This window comes from Dermochelys coriacea, chromosome 22 (genome assembly GCF_009764565.3).
Source record: "Dermochelys coriacea isolate rDerCor1 chromosome 22, rDerCor1.pri.v4, whole genome shotgun sequence".
NCBI classification, from domain to species: Eukaryota; Metazoa; Chordata; order Testudines; family Dermochelyidae; genus Dermochelys; species Dermochelys coriacea.
The window spans coordinates 15425584-15445408 of NC_050089.1; the positions used below are offsets into that span (position 1 = coordinate 15425584).

The 19825-nt window shown below is 44.0% G+C and overlaps 1 long non-coding RNA gene across 2 annotated transcripts; it reads right to left on the reverse strand.

Annotated features, from left to right (window-relative positions):
- Nucleotides 1-340: 340 nt before the first annotated feature.
- Nucleotides 341-17332, reverse strand: LOC122457206. Of its 2 annotated transcripts, XR_006276640.1 has the most exons (6): nucleotides 16914-17332; nucleotides 14911-14976; nucleotides 7311-7442; nucleotides 5679-5752; nucleotides 2591-2714; nucleotides 341-1461 (listed from the first exon to the last, which is right to left on the reverse strand). It is a non-coding gene; the product is annotated as an uncharacterized LOC122457206 (long non-coding RNA). The 2 variants fall into 2 exon arrangements; XR_006276639.1 differs by lacking the exon at nucleotides 2591-2714 and having other exon boundaries at nucleotides 16914-17326.
- Nucleotides 17333-19825: the final 2493 nt, after the last annotated feature.

A 19825-nucleotide genomic window follows, 5' to 3' on the forward strand; every position in this document is an offset into this window, starting at 1 on the left:
CAAGCCAGCTTGCTGGGGTTACCTGAGACTGCAAACCACCCTATTTTTCTCATCAGTCCTGGAAGGCCCCATAACTGAAACAGGCATGTTGGAGAGTGACAGGAGGGACACGAATTTGACCAGTCTGTGATGATGTCCTTTCCTGGATCAGTATCTTCTGAATATCTAGGAGAGAGGAGACTACAGCATGGGGGGGATCAATGAGATAATCATAGATGCTGCCAGTTAATGGTTACCATTTCCAGTAAATCTGGGAATACTGAAGACAGAAAAACATCCATTTTAATTTGGACTTTCATCATTATTATCATAACTTCAATTTCACTTTATCAGCATCCTCCTTCCAATGTTGTTTTTCCTTCTAAGAGTGCATCAAAATTCCCAGACTGAGTCCTGGAGAATAGCCACAGAATAAGTGCATCAGGCCAAGTTTTCCCCTCACATCACTCCCTGTGGGTGTGTCACACCCCAGACCAGGAAGGAACACCTATAATGGCAAGAGAGAATGTTAATCTCCAAGAGCCTTTTAATCCCCAGCCTTTCTGATGAGACTGCCAACAAGAGGATCAACCGCGATGGTGGTTTTTGTGACATTGACACTAGGAACTGAACTGAGATGCCAAGCTTTTTCCCCAAAGGCCACTGAATAGCTGTCAGATTGTAAGTCTTTTATTCTCTACTGCCTGGGTCACAGCTGAGCCAGTGATCTAGAGGTGAAAAGCTCTCTGTTCCATTAACGAGGCCCTGAGCCAGCTGTTGCCTCTTGGATGTTTGGATGAAGAAGGCTCAGAACTTTACAGATCCTATCATTATGGAGTGTGAATATCATCATCCAAAGTGCTTCGATACCAGGGCCACAATTCCTTTGGCTGGGACAAAGGTTGGATTGTTACAAGTTAGAACTGCATGTTAGGAACATTCTCACCCATAGCTAAGTCCCACATAAAAGGTAGTTTTTGCACATGCAATCACCCACCAAAGTGTATTTGTGGTCCACAAAACCAGGGTCATCCGAAATTGAGATTTAAAGCAATAGATGTATATATTTAAACCAGGCTGTGAAAAATAAATTGCCTCCAGAGCCCTGAACACATATGAAGCAAGAGATGCAAAATCCTCCAAGGTGTTAATACATACATAATGGGAAAGGGAAACAAAAGACATTGATTACAAAATCAAACACTTCTCTTTCAAGATCATATCTCTCTCCCGTCCTCTCCTACCCCTTCCCCCCAGCTTGATTTCTGCCAGTGAGCTGACCAAATACATTTCATCAAAATAGGAAGAGCTTTCACTGATCTCCAAGAAAACACAAGAAGAAGAATGGGGGTGTTGGGGAGAAGTCATTCCCAAGCCAGTTGCAAAGATGCATTTGAACTTCAGTCAATCTCCAGCTCTGCCTTCCAGTCTTCAGCATTTTGGGACCTGGATCCTCCTGGTTTGTTTCTCTTAAACAGCTTCCTAGCAAGAGGGAGGAGAAATAAATGGGGGAGAGGAAAGGAGATGAGTGAGAACATTGCCTACTGCAAATATTGACATAGCTATTATAGACATGTATAAAACTCCCATTTGTGTTATGCAAGTGTTATATTCTTTGAATACTTCTGTCTAGAGGAATTCTTTATTTCGCTATAGAAGAAAAATGTTTTCATATTCTCTCCTGCCATTCAGACCTGCAACCCAGTGAGCCCTTTTGCCCTTGAGAGCCATAACATTATTTGTTAACATTTTTATGATGCCAAATGGTCTGTGCTAGAACGGGTGCCATTCTTTAGCTGGGAAACCATATGGCATGCCATGTAATAAATAAGGTATTGTGATAGTTAATGAACCTAATTGCTAGCAAAGACTTTAATACAAAGAATGTGCTGCTGAGAATTTAGCACCACATTAGAGATGCAGCAGAGCTCCTCTGACTTCTGAGGCTTAATTTAAGTTCTATATTGCAAACTCCAGAAAATAATTCCAAACCCTCCTGCTGGAAAAGCAACCTGCTGGTAGACTGTGATTATACGGAATTACTAAAATCGCAATCAATTTTATACCCACAGTTAACCCTTGCTAGGGAGTTTTCTCAGTGATTTCATATTAAGCCACTTAAAGATACATTGGGTCCAAATGGGTGCAAGCATTATTGTCATCAGCATAAACATTTATTTTCCTTAGACATCTCCTTATAGCGGGATCATCCTCTTTAAAGATCTTTCTGGGCCTGAGCCAGCCTGACTAGAGGCAGAATGATGAGAGGTCTTCAAGTAAAAAGCAACAATTCTGAACTGTTGCTGCTATTTTTTTCCATAACTCAATGCTATTAACTAGCAGCAATCAAATTGCAGCAGCCAAATAACCGCCCATGGCGTAAAAATCAAACATTGAGCAGCTGACCAACTTTTTATGAAATGTTTTCTTACTTTAAAAAAGAGTAGTGCAAGCAATATTACACATAGAAAATGTTTTGGCCTGTTGCAGCCCTGAAGAGCTCCTCCTCTCACAAGTGCTGCTGAAATTCATAGCGTCACGATGGGCTAAATTTTTTAAACACAGGCAGCTAAGATACAGCCACGGCCACTAACTTGTGACTCTGTCATACCCGCAAATGGGATTTGTGCACCTGGGCACAGTGCACACACATGCAATTACTTGCTCTGCCTTTCAGAAGTGGGATTTTATAGACCTATGTGCAGATGCTGTGAGTGACAACGCTGATCCACAGCCTACTGAAGTCAATTAAAGACAAGAATATCCAGGGTTATAATAGTTAAGATTTAAAAAGATAAACAAGACTTTTGGAATGGGTATAAAACACTCCAGCTTCAAGGCATTAGCCAATTGCTACCTGATGGGGGTTAGGAAGAGACTTTCTGTGGAGACTGGTTCTTCCATAACTGCAGGGTTTCTTGCAGCTGTTGGTCAGAGGATGGATGAATCCTGATCTCATCCAGTTATAAAGTTGCCATTTTCCCACTTTCTCACTGACTTCAGCAGATCCAGACAGCAGATCCAGATTGTGTCCAATCAAATCACTTACTTTACACACAACGAGCTGCTCTCTTGAACTTGAACTTTTTTTAGACTCTCCTCCTATCCACTTATGCCCTGCTCTGAATGGGCCATTGGCAGAACGCCCAAGCAGCAAACCCTCATGAGACAAGACAAAGGATATTTTTCCCCTTTCATTTTGCCTCCTAACAGTGACATGATCTGTCTGGGCTGCATGATGCCAGTGTTTAAATGGGTCATGCCCTTGCCTTAAGCCATAGGTGATGGTTAAGAGGGCTGGCTTTGAGCTTTGGTGTGACTGCCATCTCTCTGACTCTGGGTATAACCTCACTGTTCCTGGCTGCTGTAATTGTAGAAGAACCTGTACCACATACATGGGTCCTGACGGGTATCCCTAGCAAGCAGCAGACCATGACACCTATCAGGGTCGTGTCCATCCCTGGGAGTTTCCCTTTAGAGAACAAATACATACAACCCCCGTGCTCCCATTATTCTGGCTCCCTGCCAGGTGAGTGCTCCTGTTGTGGACTCTGAGCCATGTCCCTGCTTCTGTCCCCTGTGTGCACTCCCCCCAATGAGAGGATGCACCCAGCTGGCCTGAAGCAAAGAGGTCACCACTAGTATCCCCCAGCCTGCTCTGTTTAAACAGTCAGGTATTTGACCGTGGCAGACCCCTCCCTGGACCATTTGCAGTGACGACTGTAGCCTACAAAGCCCATCTGTGTTACCTAACCTGTGCACCAGAATTGTGTTCTAGCTCCCTGCAGGAAAACCAAGGGGTATGTCAGCTACTGGCATCAGGATTGTGCACTAGCTCCCCGGGCTCTGTGTTCAGATGTGCCCACATCAGACAGTGGCATCCAGAACAAACTAGACCAGGGATGTTACTCCACCACTGCCCATGCAAAATGATGCACACTTGCCTGGGGAAGGAGGTTGGCAGCTGTGTGTGTGTGGTGGTAGTGGGGGGGGGAAGATAGCAAAGGACAGAGGGGTGCTCAGTCTTATGTGTGGCCAGAGCAGACTGGAGATTTTGTATGTATTTTTTCTCTCAAGGGAAACTCCCAGAGATGGACACGGCCCCGAGAGCTGTCATGGTCTGCTGCTTGCTAGGGATAAATGTCAGGACCTGGCCCTGTTAAGCGTAGCACTAGCAGCTTCATGGTGAAGAGCTGCGAGTTTCCCTTTATGGGCAACTGAGCGGCAAGGCTTCATTCCCCTTCCAGGAGCATCCCATGTCTGTTGGCCTCACCATAAGCAGCCCAGGTTGAGTCTGTGGGATGTTATAATTAAGGGCCATTTTACACTGACATGCCTGCAGCTGAGGCATGACATTATTGGATTCCTTTGGGATGCATTGCCAAAACCCATCATCGGCATCACCTGGGAACCTTTGCAAAATCTGCTTGAGTTTGGGATCCAGCTTTAGCCTGCACGCTACGGAGAGAGTTCGTTGTGAACACATCTATTTCTGCAAGACCGGCGCTGTGATTAAATTGTCCAGCGCACTCCTCTGTAATCCCACTAGCTGTCTCATCTCTGGGGCACACTGCATACTAGGAGAGAAGGGAAAACCATAATTTATTATTCCTTTCAATCACTCCCAGAAGCAACAACATCTGTAAAAGCTGGAGCTCCTGTGAGTGAATGAAAGAATTTAAGAAGGAAGAGCAATGGAAATATTTCCTTGGTGTATGTGGCACCCATGAAAATGAGTAAGAGCAGCTGCCATTGCCTCAAGGTATAATCAGACAATAAAAGCTTGGGCTGATGACTTTTTATGTAGGGGTTTGTTATGGCTAACATCACCACAGTATTTAGTGTGCCACATACATTAAGGGATTTATCTATGGAGGTAGGAAAGTAGTATTACTAGAGATTGTTGACATTTTTGTGATAAAAAAAACCTTTTTACTGAAAAATGGTGCTTCATCAAAATATTTTATGGAAAAAAATCATTTTCAACAACAAAATCTGAAAATATTTTGAATTTTGGCAGCTGAAAAATTTTCAGTTTGAAATTTTTGAACCTGTCAATGAAAATATTTTTTTTTCCCCTTGTGAAAAATTTGAGTTCCTGACCTGCTGTAATTATCCCCTGGTACACAGAAAGATTAAGGACTAGATTGGAGCCTTTATTCATGTTAGGGTCACTTACTCATCTGAGCAATCTCATTGATATCATTGGGACTATTTGTGTGTGTAACTACTCACCAGCATGAATAATGGTTGCAAACTCTTGCTCCAAGTTACTTGCCCAAGTTCACATAGGAAGACTGGCAGAACAAGGCATTGACTGCAGAGAACAAGCCCAATACCCTAACCACATCTTAACCCTGCCCAATACAACATAGCTCACTCTGGATTGCAAAGGTTTGGGTGTTTTACGGTATTGAATGGGATATCTGACTGCAGAATTTGGGCGGGGGAGCTACTGTGGAAGCTCAGAGAAGCTTCTTTGGCCTCTGGGCAGTTCAGCACGTATCAGCCTTGTTGTTCCTATTCAATGCTGGATTCTGAATAACTATAAAGAATTAAGAATTCAGAGGTGAGTTGGAGTTTCTGGGTTCAATTCTCAGGTGTACTATAGACTCCCTTTATGACCCTGGGCAAGTCATTTCCCCCTGCTGTGCCTCAGTTTCCCCTTCTGTAAAAGTGACACAACAACAGAGACCTACCTTACAGGGCAGGCTGCGAAGCTCAATTCACAAGTGCTTGTGGGGTGCACAGACAGGTCAGACAGCGATGACTGCTATTGAAATCCAAAGCAACAGACATGGGTCTAAACCCAGGATTCAAGACCTCCCAGAAGTTCCAATGTTTGCTACTCAGGAGTAAATCAGCTAAGTCTGGACAAGTTGCCCCCATGTGTTTGGAAGTTTCTGAGCCACGCTGACCGGCTGCTGATCTCCATCCTGTGCTTCTTTTCTACTGCTGAGCATATAGCATCCTAGGAATAATACCCAGGTTTTGCTGTTCTAGTCAATTAGTAAACAGTGAGCTGGAACGTCTAGTTTATGCTGGTTCTTCACATTTTTAAACATTTCTGGGAAGAATTCACTCTGGTGACTGCCACTTTGGAGTATTTCTTACACCGCTCTCTGCAGACCAAGCTAACCACTGGGCATGTCGAGAGAAAACGATGCTGCTTTGGGAAAGCAGACATGCTGTAACTCCTTGGACACCATGTACATATGAGAGGGACCCAAGACTCCAAGACCTGCCTCTTGTTTTTCCCTTTAGCTCCCATTCAAAGCAGCTGTGAAACATGGCCATTCTGACTTGGTAGCATCATGCAACCCCTTTGTAGTGCTGTAAAGGATTACACAGGAGCCCGTGGAAAGGAGAATCAAGCTCTTTCATTTTTCCATGGACCATATAATCACAACATTAACACACAACAGGTACCAGGTGGCGGTGTTGGGGACCCCTTGCATAAAAACAGCATGGCTTATTCAAGTTTGGTTTTTCCCATGTCAAGGGGCAGGTTAGGACAGTGATTTTTTTTCCCTTTTCCATTACACCCACCAGTGCTTATGCATGTGGTCAATAGCTCCCTGCACTTCTACCTAACCTTGATTATTCCTCAGTGCAGTCACAGCTGGGACCTCTGCATTTTAAAGGATCTCAGAGAAGAGTACAAAACCTCAGGGATGGATAGCACAGGAGAGCTGATATCCAGCACTGGGAACTTAGCAGCTTGGGGTGGGTTATTCCTTAGCATGGAGCACAGGGACTCAGGAGATCTGGCCTCTATTCCTTACTCTACCATTGGCATACTTTGTAGTTTTGGGCAAATCACTTCCCTTCTCTATAAAATAAACATAATCATGTTGACTTACTCTTCCTCTCAGGGCTTCCAGGGAGTTTCTTTAATGCATGTTTGCAAAGGACTTTGGGAATGGGGGGGAGTGCAAACTCGTATATAATTTTTATTTTTGCCATCACCTTTGTGTAACTGAAACAGATTTGGGGCATGTGCCAATTATACAGAGTATTATCGCGGAGATGGAAGGTGGCTGGGGCCAGCCTTGGCAGTGGCATCAAATGAGGAAAGTGCCAAGATAAAGAGTCACAGTGTGTGGATTTAATACTGTACATAAATACACTTTACAAGCACAGGAAGGCTCTGTACTAAGAGGAAGCCATTGGAATATTTTATAGTAATGCAGATCGAGTGAAAAGACTGTGAATAAATAAAAGGGAAGATAATTATTTGATGGAGTTCTCTTAGGATATGCCACAGCAGGGAATACTTACGGAGAATACATATTACTAGAGAGACACAGCTATTCAAGCATCAGACTAACCTATAAATTGTCACAGGAGAAAATTGGAGGCGAGGAATAGATGGGGTTTTGGGCACTGGTCTCATTATTAAAATCGCGTTCCTCTTTCTACCTTGCTCGTTGCAGTTCCCTGCACCCAAGGAGTTGCAGTCCCTGAGAAAAGGGAAGAGATGGAGTCTAATAAATGTCTCTTAGAAATTATGACTGAATCACTACAGTAAAAAGATGGTGTCATCGATCTCTCAGCCATCTGCGCAGGATCGTTTGGCCTGATAACAGCTGCCTGCTCCCAGGAAGTTTTACATCTTGAGCACTTCATTCCCCCTGCCGCCCCAATTTCAAATATGTGGTCTTGTTAACATCTCCCCCATACTCCACAATGCAGGCACTGAGCCCACAATTTGCTAGAATGGCCTCTGATTTTGGGTGCCATCTCTGAGACATCGCTTGGGCCTCATTTCCGGAGGCGATGAGAACCCACAACTCTGACTGAAGCCATTGTGAGCTGTGATTGTTCAGCATCTCTGCAGTTCAGATGAGAGAATGGAGGCACCTGAGATCAGAAGCGGCTTTTGAAAATAGGATTTTATTCATTTAAAAAGGAACGGTTTTACAAGTGTGGCTCTCAGCACAGAGTCCGACTCTGGCAAAGAGAAGAGAGACAAGAAGATACAGTAGTTGTTGAGAAAGTTTTTGCTTGCACATCTTCAGGACTGACGTGGTAGAAACCAGAGCTCCTCTCTCAGCAGAAGAGGCCTCATCCATCTTTCTCCTGGCCATTGGGTGGCCACCAGAAGGACGGATGGATCTGCAATCTCCAGCTGGAGAAAGAGGGAAGATGAAAAACTGTGGAAGTCCTATTGATCTGCTGGAGTTGATTTTATTTCACCAGAACTGCAAGCTAGCAAAACATCACAATCTGAAGCAGATTTACTGAGCTTTTACAAACATGTGACAAATCCTATGGACCAATACACAGGCACTGCCAGACCAGATCAGAGGAATGGCCCTTATAGGTTGGTATCATGTATCTGGCAGTGGCTAGTACCTCATGTTTCAGGGCAAGTCTATAACCCCACAATGAACAATTCTGCAGGAATAAGCTTCTAGGGAAAATCCTTTCCTAACACCGAATCACAGCTGGAAAAAGTTTGCAAGTGCCATCCTGTCTGTTCCTTGCTGGGGACAATGTAGGATGGTTCCCTGCTTTGTATTTTCTATTGAGGTATCCATAGACTCAGACTTAACTAAGGAGTCACAAATGGAGCCTCCATAATAAGAATCTATGGTATAGACTGATGCATCTATTAACAATAATTCACCTTGCCATAAAGCCTGCTAGCCAAGTATTTCAAAGCACGTCACAAGTCCTAATTATTTAAGCTTCATACTGACCTTCATCACCAGGGGGGTGTATATTCTCCCCATTTTACAAACAGGGAAACTAAGGTCCACAGAGGCCAAGTGACTTGCCCAAAGTCACAGAGCTTCTCAGAGACGGTCTCAAAATAGAACCCAGGAGTCCTGCCTTCCAGTTTCTCTACTCTGTCCAGCCAACACCCCCCTTGGCCCATAGATTTGAAACTATAAATATTTTTAATGATCAATTTAATAAATCAAGTGACTTTATCTTATTAGCCAGCATGTTTAATAGCCAGTTGCAGCTTTAAACAAGACATAGTACCTTGCTCATAAAATCTAAAAGTTAGATGGAACTAGTTGTAATATTCATTACCAATCAGTTATTATAAATATATTGATCCAGAAAGGCTTAAGCACTACACAATAGATCTCTCTATAAATGTTTGTCATAATTGGCAGGCATGTAATTAACAAAACACAACCATTCTCCTTTTTACATTCTAAATTGAATCCTTATTGCAGCATACAACCCCCAAACTCTCATTTGGCTTATATATAGCTGGGAAACTATACGATTTAAAGCCCCTATTCTTGTCAGGGGGAGACCCAATATACCCTGAAAAACTAATGTGGCTGAGAAGTTTCTAAATATGTTTACTGAATGTAACAGTAACACAGCAGGTGTTCATTAACCTTCCCCCTCCTGGACTAGTCAAAAATTGAGAAACTACTACCTATAGTATAACTAGGGTGGGAAAATCTTAGCCAAAGCTGAAAAATACAATATTACCATTCTGAAGGCTAAATCAGGGATCCTATAAAAACAGGATACACAAAATCGAAAACATGCAGATATGGAGTCACTAGGTAACAATGATTTGTTTTACAGCTTTTTAAATAAGTGCTGTTTCTATAGTTTCTTTTGTTCCATTATTTTTGGCAATTCTGCTGCTCCCCATCCCACCTCTTTCATGCACAACTTCACTTTTCACTCCCTATGATGCTGGAAGGCTCAGTAAGGGCTCCAGGATTGGGAGACAGGAACATATACTGGTTCTGGAAAATGATTCAATAATTCTCTTTCAGAAGGGACAGGGGAGAATTTAGTGCACAGGTGTCTCTCCCCCTGCCTCGTGGTGAAATTCCCACTGGAAGTTCTGAGGTCTTGGTCAGAATTAAGACCACAATCCCACCAACACTTGGGCATGTGTTTAACTTGTGAGCACATGCAGAAGCATTTGCAGGACTGGTGCCTAGTTACATTTCCCCAGATATCATCTTCAATTCTGGGCACCGTGGGACCCAGACAAATGCCAGCCATACAGAGATTAACCAGAGAATACCCTCCTTGGAGAGGAAGGCTAGTCCAGTGGTGACGCTACTGTCAGAGGTTTGTTTCTGTGGTACATCCTTGTGCCTCCACACAATACAACTCGCCCAGCCACAGGTCTCCGCTGGTAGATTGCTGCCCTGTGCGAGGTCCAGTGTAGCAGTGTTTTAGCCTGCTGGCCAACGCATGATTTAGTCCTTCCTCTTCTGGGATGTTAAGATCCAAAAGAAATCACGTGGGGAAAAAAAAAAAAAAACCAAAAACCCTAGCTCAAAATAGGATCACCAGTGAACCTTCAGCAGGGCCCTGATATTCAAGGCTTGTCTTCAAATAACCAGTAATTACCTGGTCTCCCTGGGTCCAGTCATGACAGCTTTCCTTTCTGGTCAGCCCTGACCTAGGTGAGGTCCAGTTAACTCCCCTCACAGCACCCGACACCTGCCGAAGTCTAGCTGTCCAGTCCATGGGCTCTCATTACCCTCTCCTTGCCAGTCTAGGGCCTGTCTGCCCCACTCCAGACACTAGACTGGGGTTTGAGAGAGCTGAATTCAATTCCCCACTCGGTCACAGACTTCCTTTGTGATCCTGAGCAAGCTAGTTAGTCTGCCTGTATCTCGGTTCCCCACTTGTAAAATGAGGTTAATAGCACTGCCCTGCCTCACAGGGAGTTATGAGGTTAAATCCACTAAAAATTGTGAAGTGCTAAGGTACTATGGCAACGGGGTCTAGATAAGGCCCAAAGAAACTGATTTGGAAGCAAAGATTAAAAGTGCTACATTCTGAATGCATCTTGCTTGTCCGCATGAAGACTAAGTGGAGGAAGACATTGTTATTTGCTACTGCACAAAGGGTGTAAACCATCAAAGAAGTAGAGGATCTGCCTAGAGTGCAACAAAGGGGTAAACACCAGGGTGATAGGGTGGAACTGAGCAGAAGTTTAATATCAAGGAAGTATTTCCTAAGAGTTAGACTGTGGAATAGACCCGCAAGGGCGGGGTGGAGGTGGCGGTGGGAACCACATTACTTGAATTGTTTGAAAACTAGACTGGGCAAAGCCTGAAGAGAGAACAGCCTGTAGGGAACACACCTGCCCAAGCTGGGAGTTCGAGTCAAAAGGGTTTAATTGGCCTTTCCCATCTCTTGATGCATTGATGCCAAGGAGGTGAGTTAAGGATGAAGTCTCAGTCTTGGCTCTAAGTTTCTTTGCTTTGATGGGTTTAAGGCAGGCCTTAAAGCAATAATTTAACTGTGTGCAAGTCTTCACGGGAGCACGTGGAACTCTGCTGTTGCAGAGCTGGAAAGGAACTATACCAACGGAAACAGAAACATAAGCCCTGAAACCCCTGAAGAAAGGTCAGGTGGCAAGTTGTTTTCAATGCAGGCCAGTTTTAAATGGCTATTTACTTGTTCATCAATCAAATTCGCTTGTGAACCTCTTTAACCAGTGAGCATGTGAGGTGTATTTGGTCAGTAGGGAGAAAGGCCAGGTGCTTTGCTGGTGTAAATTGGCATAGCCCCACTGAAGCTAATGGAGCCAGCCTGATTTATGCCACCTGAGGATCTTGCCCCAAGTCTTGCCCACAGAGTAGATGTCATTAGCTCTAAATGGATCGGGGGTTAAGAAAGCATTGGTTCTTTTACCCAGGAAAGGCAGAGTGACTGTTTATATGGCAGATATAGAGCCTAATGTGATTAGAGAAGACACTCATTTTATTTTAAACATCTGCCACTGCTTCAAAAGTCCCATTTGGAGGCAACACTGAAGGCAGGCTGTCTTTAAGGTTAGCTCTGACTGCAAAATCAAGGGCACAACAGGACTCCTCCCTCCCCCTCCCTCAGTTACAGGCACCCATTGCAGGTGCTTGTATCCATTACTGTCGTTAACTGATTCCCCTCTAATTCCTATGAATTAGTGGGACCCAAGAGGCTAGCGTAACCCACCTGTTCTCATCACCTGCATCCCCGCTCCTGACTGACTGACATTTGAAGACTTGGTAGCAGATAGAGGTGCTGGCAAATAGTATCATAAACCATTTGATACAATGATATCTGCTGGTTTGCATCTCAGCCTTGATTCCCCCTCCTTGAGTAAGTAAATCCAGGGCAACAAACTACATGCAACAGCAGGCCTTTCCTCCCATCTGTTCCTACTCCCCTTAGTTCCCTTGGGGGGGTGAGCGAGGGAAGGGGAGCATCAGACCTGAGTGAAAGTGCAGAGATAGCCACAACCAGTGAACACATTTTTAAACACAAGCTATTTCCCTAGTCTAGACATGCCCAGAGTGGCATCTTTTAAAAGTACAATAGAGTTGAGATTTTCAAAGGCACGAAAGACACCAAACCCCCCTTGACTTTCAATAGGCACTTGGACGCTAACTGCCTTTTGTGCCTTTGAAGTCCAACCCATTGATATTCACAACCCACAGAATGTTCCCTACCAAACTCTGCCCATTTTAACACAGGGAAACTTTGAGCCATAACAAGAACTTCTGCGCAGCATTCACAATGCACAGCACTGCGTTTTAATTCCATTGCTGACATTTTGGGCTATGTGGCTGGTCTAAGCAAATGGGTCTTAAGTGCATTTTGTGAAATAAAAATACATTTGGCTGAATGAGGAGGAAGGGAGTGATTTTTAAAAGCCACGGTGTCCGCCTAATGTGATGAAATTACCATGTAGTGAGTGAGTGACTGAAAACTGCAATTCGTCTGCTGCACCTCTCTTGCAATCCTTTGATTAAACAGGCTAGCATCTCAGCAGTTTTAAACACTGCTGCTCCGTTTTATTTCTCTATAAGCCTCTCCCTTCTTTCTTCTTCTCTGAAACTCACAATCACAAACATGTGCATCCCCCAACATGCAAACAGGCCCCTTCTACATACACGCACTCATAAGTTGTATAAAAGTGAAGTCACTCCGCAACTCAACAAAACACAGTGGACCTGATTTTCATCCCAGATCAATATTTTTTACATGAGTAAAGCTCTATTGATTTCAGTGTGCTCACTCCAGATTTACACCAGAGTAACCAAGAGCAAAGTCAGACCCATTTCCAAACACCTTCTTTCCAGTGACTCAGAATTTAAAAAAAGCAAACCAACAAAATCTGTAAATTTCTATAAATAATAAAAACCACCACCCTCTGGGAGTCTATCAGATTAGATTAGTTAAACTGAACAATAGAAGCCAAATTCTCAGTTGATGTAAACTGACATTGCTCTCTTGGCTTCAATGAACTGATGCCAATTTCCGCCAGCTGGGCAGTTGGCCCTTGAAACAGCTGTTTTACCAATGTTTCTAAATCCATGGATTGCTGTCAAGCTCCCCTGACATCTAACCAAAAGCTAATGTCGCTGCTGGTAATAGAAGCGTTTCTCTGCTCTGCAGTTAGCAGAAAAGCAGCAGCATATGAATATACCTGAAAGCACTTGGCAAGTCATGTTTCTGACCACTGCACCAATCTAACAGCTCTGTCTGGCGATCAGGCTGCTGTGCAGATTTGTACTGACTAACTGTGTTCGGAGAGAAGCAAGGACAAACCCTGGTAAACAAAGCAGCGGGCATGTTGAAACCTCTGAGCGAGGTTGTGTCATGTAATGTTATAAAAAAGGCAGTGGTACAACTAGTTCTGGCTCATCAAGAGGCTGGATAAATATTTGTGTATACCTCCACGTGCTGGAGCAGGGAGTGAATAATGCTCTCCCATTGCGCCAGATGAGCCATGACCCCGAGATATTCCAATGAAAGGAGAAGGTCTACGATGCAACTTGTCTTTACAAAATATGCCCTTGGGAGACAGAGCTCGCTTTCTCTTTGCAGCTGAGCAAAATGCCCAAGTGCCCCTAGCCTCAGAAGCCCATCTATACTTGCTGCATGTGATGTTCAATAAGTGGTGAGGTATCTTGGAATATTGAGATTCCACACACCCCCGTCCCCGAGCTGGGGTAAGGGAAGGGCATTTTCCACTTCCTTTGTAAGACCTTGTCTACAGCTGGGAATAATCTTGGTTCAGTGATTGGTTTAACTGTGCTGTTGCAGTCCCTAAATATAGGCAAGAGCAAGCTGGGGTTTCAGCTGGTGTAAACTGAATTGGGTTTTTATTCTTGTCTATGCTCAGAGATGCACCTCCCCTGATTGCTCTCAGGGCTGGTTCTGAGCATGCATCAGGCCAGAGAATCCAAAATACATCCACCAACACCACCGCCGCCCTCAGCCCCTGGTGCGGCCTTTACAATAGAGGAGAGCTGAACTTTGGAGCCAGCTGACACAGTGATACTCATACAGTCATTAGAGGTGTCATGACAGAATGATTCCAGGGGCTTCCTGCGTTCTCAGATGCAGAGCATGCCACCTCCTCTATGTGCCCGGTCCCTGCTGGCCACAGTAACAGGACTCAGAGGTTCCTTCCAAAATTATTCTTAGTGAGACATGATACCCCAGGGTGGGTCGTTGACAGTGGGGATCCCACCCAGTACCTCTGGATTTAAGATTGTGAGCCTCTACTGTTTGAGATAAAAGACCCAGCTCTGTTATGCTCACTGTCTATACAGACTCATTAACCTCTTTGAGTATGTCTACACAGAGATGAAAACCCCCTGGCTGGCCCAGGCCTGCTGACTGGTTTGAGGGGCTCAGACTCCAGGGCTGAAAAATTGGTCTGTAGACATTCGGGCTCCAGCCCGAGCCCGAATGTCTACAGACCAATTTTTAGCCTCACATTCTGAACGCAAGTCAGCTGTCCTGGGCCAGCTACAGCCATGCTGCAGGGCTTTGACCCCTTTATAGACACACCCTTTTGTGGCTCTGCCACCAGCGGGGCACAGAGAGTCCCACTGTGTAAGTGTAGGTTACAGGACGAACAAAGATTTTTGCCAGAGCAGAGTATTGGTTCATCACAGCTGGTATCCTGACTTCGGCAACAACCCATACCTGATGCTTCGTGGGAAGGGTAAGTCCTTGACCTGTTGACTACTGCTGCAAACTCCTTCATGAGCCCTGCAGTGATGAGCGGGCGGGGGAGAGAGAGAGAGAGAGAGAGATCTGGTTATACCCCATTCCTCAAGCACAGCTACAGCTGTCATTATCCATCATAAAACCTCCGTATTGCTGACGCTAACCTTACATGTGTGCCTCCACTCTGGCCTACGACTCTGTTCCACGATCTCACCTTGTGGGTCGGATCAGCAGCAGGTCTTGATATCTGAGACATCAGTTATGGAGCGGATTTATTACTATTCGCTCTTTGTATCACAGTAAAGCCTAGTGGCTGCAGAGGACATCGGAGCCCCACTGTCCTGAGTGCTGCACCCCCAAATAATGAGAGAACTTACAGCTTAAGTAGGTTAGCCAGAGAGTAGCAGGGGAAACAGAAGCACAGAGAAATGAGGTGCCTTGCCCAAGGTTACACAGAAGTTCAGTGGCAGAGCTGGGAATAGACAGTAGATCTCTTAGGGCTTGTCTACATGGCAGGGGTTAAACCAGCGTTCAATGTTGTAGCCACAAGACCACATTGCTTCTTCTAGGTCCATCTAGCTATGTTTTTAAAGGTTGCCCGTCCCCACGTTATTTACACCAGCTGGGACTGTGGAACAGCGATTGCATTAATGCATGCAGCACAACCAAGCTTTTTGGAGTTACCCCTCCAACCCATAACCTCATCCGACCTAATGCGACTGTATGAGTTTCCTTACAGGCACCTCAGTAACCCAGCCAAATAGCCAAGCAGGGCTGAGCCAGTTTCTCAAGGCTCCACACCATTGGGCCAAGTAAAGACTGAGTTTTCGTATGGATCATAGTGAGATTTGTAGGCAAAAGTCCATTAATGAAACTTCTCAGAGTTATTGCAGTTCTTAGTACTCAGTTGTGAAGTACTGTAGAGATGAAAGTCTTATCTATGTGTAAAGGTGTATCTGCAGAGGGAGCAATAAACAGGAAAGCAAAGTGTGATGATTTTACAATGTTTATCTCAAGTTTTATATTCCTGAAAACTAGGAATAAAAGATAGAACCATTTAAAACCAAGTGGATAAAAGGGCTTCCACAGGACTATAAAACAGTCTGGTAATTGTCAATTGCTAGTTTCTGGTTACAACAAAGATTCAAATTAAAAAACAAACGAACAACTAACTCCTCGCACCCACTTTAACACCATCTCTGGAGAGCAGGAGAGGAGAGGAGAGCGCGCACAGGAAAAAGAAAGGCAGAACAGGAACACATCTTTTGTTTCAGAATTCTCAGTATTATAGGGAAAAAGAGAAATCTTTTGTTCCTGGGGAAATAAATACAGAGTGATTAAAACGCTATAGGTAACACCAGGGGGCAAGATGGCTGTGCTGCGATTGAAAGGTGACCTGAAAAAGGTGTGTGTGTGTGTGACAGGTTTTTTCTGGGGTGCCACCTGAAACTGGGGTACCACTGAGCTCTCCAACCCACTAGCCTGGGCTCCCTCTCACACTGCTGCTATGACAAGCTGCAGACCCGCTTCCGGTCCTACACTTCTACCAGCATTCACACAGGTAGGGGCACACCCAGTGGAAGTTAAATGCAGGCTCTCGGACCAGCCACTGCATGAACCAACTAATAGAGACGCTTCAGCCAAAATAATTGCCAGCTTCTCAGCCTACGTCCCCCACACTGGAGTATAAACCCAAAATTATACCATCTTGCACTGCACAGCAAAAACTCAGAGTCCGCCCCTCCTTCAATGTGGAAAAGAAATGGAACAGCCCCCAAGCTAAGATTCCCAAGCACTTCACTCCAAGCTTACCGGTTTAGATTAAAACATAAAACAAAGTTTATTAACTACAAAAAGATAGATTTTAAGTGATATAAGGGATAGTAAACAGATCTAAGAAGATTACCTAGCAACTAAACAAAAACGCAAACTGAGCTTAACATACTAGAAGGATAAGATTTGAATTAATAATCTCTCACCCTGACTGAGGATACAAGCAGGCTGGCAGATGCTTAAGGGAAAACTGCATTTGCTTTGCAGCTTGGGATCCCCAGGTTTCCATACACAGGCTAGAAACCCCTTTAGCCTGCATCCAGCACTTTCCCCCAGTTCAATCTTTGTTCCTCAGGTGTTTTCTAGGGGTCTTCTTGTGTGAGGAGTGAAGAACAACCACTCCCTGCCTTATAGAGCTTCAGCTTTGTCCCAAACTCAGTTTGTGGAAAAACACTGACTCTGCAAAATGGAGTCCAGAGTCTTGTGGTCTGGTCACATGACCTTGTGGTGTCATAGCAGCCATTACTTACATGCTGGCTGGAGCATTCTCAGGGAGGCTCACCAGGTGGGGGATAAGCTTCTCCTAAGGCCTATTGTTTTCCCCAACGGCTCATTGCCCTGAATAGGCCCTTCCCAACCAGCTATCTAGACTGAAAGCATCTTGCCTAGTGGGCGGCACCCAGGTGTAACTACATTTGAAATACAGATACATAGTCAATATTCATAACTTCAGATACAAATAGGATAATTATATTCAGCAAATCATAACTTTTCCACTGACATCTCAGATGACCTGTCTTATACAAAATGCATCATAATTATGCCATAATCATATCACAATATAATCCCTGTGAAGAATATGGGGTACAGTATCCCAGTGGGGATTTTTGTTTTTTTACGGTGGAGAGAGAAGGCCTGAAATGATTATTTTTTAAAATTTGATTTTTCTGTTTCTGTCATCATACTAGAAATTCAGATCTTGCCTACCCTAAGGACAAATGGATAATGAGCAGGTTTAGGACATCAGACATACCAAGGCAGAAGAAACTTGATTTGACATGGTAGAGATTTTTGTTCAGATTATACAAAATTTGTTGGGTCTGATTCTCAATTACTCTGTTAGTTTCCAAAAGTAGGGAAGATTGGATTGGGGGTGGGCAAAGGTGGCTTTAAACTACAGTGGTTTCTCAGTGACTGGTTCAAGACTTTAGCATGAACTTCCACAGGAGCTAAGGACCATCACAAACCTCACCACCTTCCACTTCTGGATCATCAGGCTTTCCTTATCCTTTTTAAGGCAGCATACAAGAGCACACATCAGAGCTGCTGGAAAATCTTCCATCAACCATTTTCCTGACAGAAAATGGCTTTTTGACTAAATGAGAATTTTTGAGAAAAACTCTGGTTTTGTTGAAAAATTTGGGGGGTTCAGTTGCCAAAAACTTAGGGGGGGAAGAATACAGCTTTTGCTAAAAACCTGAAAAATTTAAACAGAAATGGAAAAAAAAAGTCTAAATTTCAAGGAAAAAAATTCCTTTCCTAACCAGTTCTAGCACACATCCATAATTTTCATCTTTGCAAGTCATCTTTAAAAAACATCTGATCTCTCCTCTCTAGACGTGGTCTTGTATGGCCAATAGACCAACCGTTTTAACTGGCAATGCAGCTCTCCACCAATGCTTATTGAAGAATGCCATGGAGTTCTTGAACAGCCCTGAGGAGCTGCTTGAAAGTTTCATTTGTGAAATTAAAAGCACTGTATCCTTTAAAAAGCACAATTGACTCCATTTTTATTTTTATTTTTTTTTAGGGGGGGAAGGCGGACTCAACAGAAGAACAGTCAGTCTCTTTTTCCAGAAAGACATTTATTAATGGAAATATTTACTTTTAAGAAACATTATCTACACTTTTTGGTGCAAATAAAAGGAGAAGGCACTTGACTCTTAGGCCATTTAGGAAAATACAGAAAGGAGCAGTTTTCTACCACCAAATTTAGCAAATCACCTCATTTCTCTTTCCACTTAGCTTGCACCATTCAGTTGCCTTCTACAGAGCCTTGCACCTCTGCACAGTGAATTGCATTTAGCAGGGGATAAAGTGGCATTTCATCTGTATTCATCTTTCCTTATAGTTCCTATTATATGTTGGTAATAGGTGCTATCTAAATCAAAAGCATCATTATTATTGCTGTAGATATTTCTTTGCACTTTAATATTTTACCTCCCGCGAAGATATTTTTAAGTCCATTCTCTATAATAAAACTCACCAAGATCAAGCTGGGTTTCACCTTTGACCTATGGGAAATCCTTCCCTATGACCTCCAACGTGAAAAGCCCTGATGACCCTGGGCTATAGGAAAGCCACTGTCTCACAATAGACAAAAGGGCTGGATTGCTCCACTATTGCGTCTTTTGGGTTTTTTAGCCAGCTTTTAATTTAAGATGGGGGGGGAAAAAATCAATCATTTGCCACACGGTGACTTACCAGTGTCATCCTTCTCTCTGATCTCTGTCTCTATCCCGCCCTCCCTATGTCAGCGGCAGAGAGAAAGTCACAAATGACATGATATGCACAGATGCTGAGTACTCACAGATCTCCTTGAAGTAAATGGGGGCTCTAGATATGTAATGCCTCTGAAAATCAAGCTGCCCCTTCCGAATCAAGGGGATGAGGTGATGAAGTGACTAAGATGAGATGCTGCACAGAGCTCAGATCCCTTAGCCTTTGCAGGGTCCTCCCCTTTAATGACAGATTTAATGCATTATCCTGGAATACTAACCAGAGAAATAAGTTCCATTCAACCCAATGTAAATATCAAAATGCTATTTCTATCAAGCAGAGAAGCACTTAGGAGGAGAAGACAATAGAGCCCTAATGATACACTTCCGTTGAACTAAAAGTATTTGGGAAATAGGCAATCAGCTGATGTCTACAGCTGAGATCTGAATAGAGCTGGAGAAGCAGAGAGATACAGGGAGAATGTTCCAGGCAGCAGGAGCTGCAGAGGGGATGGGTCTGCATAGAAGTGGGAGAAGGCGAGTTCCATAACACCACCAGGTTGGCACAGAGTCAGGTAATGGTGACACACTGTGTTGGGAGATGGAGAGCCAAGATGGAG